A 4,018-nucleotide genomic window follows, 5' to 3' on the forward strand; every position below is an offset into this window, starting at 1 on the left:
AACTCCACTGTCGTCCTACTGTCGTTGGCAAATATAGGATAAAATTGAAGTTAGCGAGAACGACAACTGTCGGCCTGCCGTCGTGTAGCCATGCAGCTGTCAAAATAGGCCCGTCCATAAGAACGTGTGTATTTTAATATTTGACAGATGTCGTTTGCAGTCTGTCGCTAGCATTGTGTTTCGCGCATTATGCGTATGGTTCTTTTTGTTTACATGCACACATAATTACATACGTGAACATGTGCGACGCTTAGTCTTTTAACATGTTATCAAAACTTTTAAAGACATCTAAATAAATATGCATGTATATATCTTATCAAAATTACATTAATTAAAGATTTACATAGGTAATAATGCATGTATGACTTTATTATATATTTCCAAAGATGTTATGGAATTCATCATGAAATAGTTCAATTTGTACGTACATGCTTGTGTGCTTTGATATAAAATATACATATGTATGTATGTGTGTATATAAATTATATGCAGTCGTTTACGCATTGTAAATATACGAATTTGTAAGCATACACTTCTAAACATTGAAATTAACATAATTTTTCCCATTGGCTCTAACAACTACTCAGTTCTGTTATTGTCGTGCCCCTGATGTTAAGTGGTGAAACGCGCTAATAATTTTCTGTGGAGAAATGCACTCATCCAAAACAGTAAATATCCCAAAATTGAAATATCCCTAAATTTTTGACATTGTGAACCTTCTCTATAAATATACGTTCTCTGATTTTAAGTAGATAGGGTCGGTGCGTGATACATTGTTTGACAGCTACTCATTGTTCTCAGCTCAGTTAATTTCATGTGACAAACAGTTAATTTCATGTAACATTTCCATTGGAAACCATCAAATTAATCACGTCTATTGTGCAAATTTTTATTCAATTTCAACAGCAGGCATTTGTCTTTAAGGTGGTAAGTTGAACTGTGTAAATTATGTGGATTGTGCATTTCGGCCGCCGGACAAGACATGCAAGCCAGCAACAAGTCTAAAACACGGAACTTAAGCGAAGAAAGACAAAATATAGTAAGAGAAAATGCCTGATTGAGACAACATGTGAGGACACGATGACCATAGGCATCATACAATTGCTTGGTATTCCAATATGATTCCACTGCGAACTACAGTGATGATGGGAATTTAGATATTGGACCAATGACGACTATATGCCGATATTTCAATGCGTTCGAGTTCAAAAGAGAAACGGCTGAATTGTGCTGTGCAAATGAAAAACTTATATTGGATCCATTGTTCGATGGAAATGATTCCGATTCCAGCCATTTTCTTCAACGCATCCTTGAATACAATAACTGCTTTCGCATAATTTCCTCTGGAGCTAATATCTTTCGAGAAGGCGGCTTCATGCCGACTTACAAGGTAAAAGATACAACATACATAACCAAACACTCACACCAGCACAATTAATAGCAACCCATAACAACTGCATATACACCCCACCTCTACACCATCACACGATCAGAAGTTACACCGTATTCTTCATCAAATGATTGTATGCAATTATAGATACAAGGACGACAAATATATCATTTGCATGGTTCAATGGTGCCAGCACCAGATGAACCGCATCAATTTCTGCAAACATATTTCATTTCGTCAATGGTGGATCAGCTGAATGTGCGGTGCAATATACAGGGAACACAACATTTAAAGAGACGAATTATTGAACAGTTGCAAGCATTTTTTCACGCTAATAACACTGTGGTTAATATGTTCAATTCATCATTGGAACGAATGCCATCGGATACGCACCAATTTGTCATAAGAGCGGATTGTACCCCAACAGGTGAACATGTGTGAAGATTCAATGCACCCACCGTTAATAATGTTGCCGCAATTATTGTTGGCGATCTAACTACTAAATCGCGAGACATTGTCGTTCAGCGAAGAAGCAATATCATGCATCGTATAGACGAGACACATCGTTTGTTCATTAACAATTCATTTAATTTTCCATTTTTGCAATGAATTACTATGCGTATCGTATGATGATTCGTACAAATGAGAAGAATGTCATTCTAAAGTGCCGTCGGTTATTCCAGCAATTCTCTGTCGACATGTATGTCAAAGTCATGATCTGCGGACTATACTTATACACTTGCGTGATGCTATTCATTCAGCTATGACGTACATGCGAAATTATGGAACTCCGGATTTAATTATTACGATCACATGCAATCCGAAGTGGATGCTCATATGCTAATTTGGTTGCTGAACAAATTACATACAAATGAGGTGGACGACATCATATCAGCTGAAATTCCCGATCCAGTCACTGATCCCCATCTACACGACATTGTGACGACACAGATGACACATGATATCGCCTTGCATGGCTGATGGAAAGTGCATAAAACGATATCCGCCACCGTTAGTTGCTGAAACAGTCACAGGGAACGGAGGATATCTAGTTTATCGTCGGTGTTCAATGGTCGAACTATCAAAGTTAAAGTTCAAAATCAAGAGATTGAGATCGGAAATGAATTCATTGTACCATATTACCAGATGCTATCACGACTTTTCAAAAAAAAATTAAAACATTCAGAGTTGTCATTCGGCCAAATCAATCAAATATTTGTACAGGTACGTCACAAAAGGCAGCGACATGGCTGTGTTTGCTATTGCGTCGGAAAATGCGAATGACGAAATCAGCAACTTCCAAAAGGGCAAATACGTCAGTACTAATGAAGCACTGTGGCGATCATTGCAATTTCAAATTCATGAAAGATATCCCACAGTTGTACATTTAGCAGTGCATTTGGAAAATGGCCAAAGAGTTTACTTCACTGAGGCTAATGCGGCACAACGAACTGAGAGACCTCCATCGACAACATTGATTAGCTCCTTTGCAATGTGTGAAGCAGCTCCATTCGCAGCGACGCTGATGTACATTGAAATGCCCAAGTATTACACTTAGAATCAATCAACAAAGGAATTCCAACGTCGCGAACAAGGAACCCCAGTTCCATGTAGGCCACAGGTGTTTTCCATTAATGCACTAGGTCGCATGTACACTGTTCATCCTAGAAATGATGAATGTTTTTATTTGCGACTACTGTTGGTAAATATACGTCGCCCAAAATCATTTGCGCATTTGAAAACTGTGAATGGCCACCAATGCCAAACATATCGAGAAGCATGTCAACTGTTGGGTTTGCTTGAGAACGATTCTTATTGGGATTTAACACTTGCGGATTCAGTTTTTTCATCAAACGCGCACCAAATACGAACGCTGTTCGCAATTATCATCACCACATGTTTTCCTTCACAACCAATTCAGTTTTGGAACAAATAATAAATACAAAGACGACATATGTGAAGATATTTTGCATCGCTTGTGCATTCAAACGACTAATTCTGATATCACCGATGATATCATAACCGATGAAATCTACAATTAAGAATTGATTCTGATTGAGGATCAAGAATTAAATCGAGAGCTGCAATGCAATGTTGATACATTGCAGGAATTCTTTCGAAATAATGTGCCGATGCTGAATGAACAGCAAAAACAAGTATACGAGACATTAATTCAAGCGGTGGACAATAATACCGGTGATCTATTCTTCCTGGACGGACCTGGAGGAACAGGGAAGACCTTTGTCATTTCATTGATTTTGGCCACTATTCGATCAAGATGTGACATAGCTTTGGCGTTTGCATCATCTGGAATTGCGGCGACTCTTCTAGATGGCGGCCATACTGCACATCCTGCGTTAAGTTGCCACTCAATTTAAACACAATTGATACGCCCACATGCAATATTTCCCGATCCAGTGCAATGCTAAAATTGTTGATGCAATGCAAGCTCATTGTTTGGGATGAGTTCACAATGGCACATAAGAATCACTTGAAGCACTTAACTTCTCTCTGAAGGCTCTTCGGCGAAGTAACAACATCTTTGGCGGCTTGATGATATTGTTGGCAGGCGATTTCAGGCAGACGTTGCTAGTAATTCCCCGTGGAACGTCTGCAGATGAATTGAAT

Source organism: Bactrocera latifrons, unplaced genomic scaffold (assembly GCF_001853355.1).
Source record: "Bactrocera latifrons isolate USDA-ARS-PBARC rearing strain unplaced genomic scaffold, ASM185335v1 scaffold_970, whole genome shotgun sequence".
In the NCBI taxonomy this organism is placed as follows: Eukaryota; Metazoa; Arthropoda; class Insecta; order Diptera; family Tephritidae; genus Bactrocera; species Bactrocera latifrons.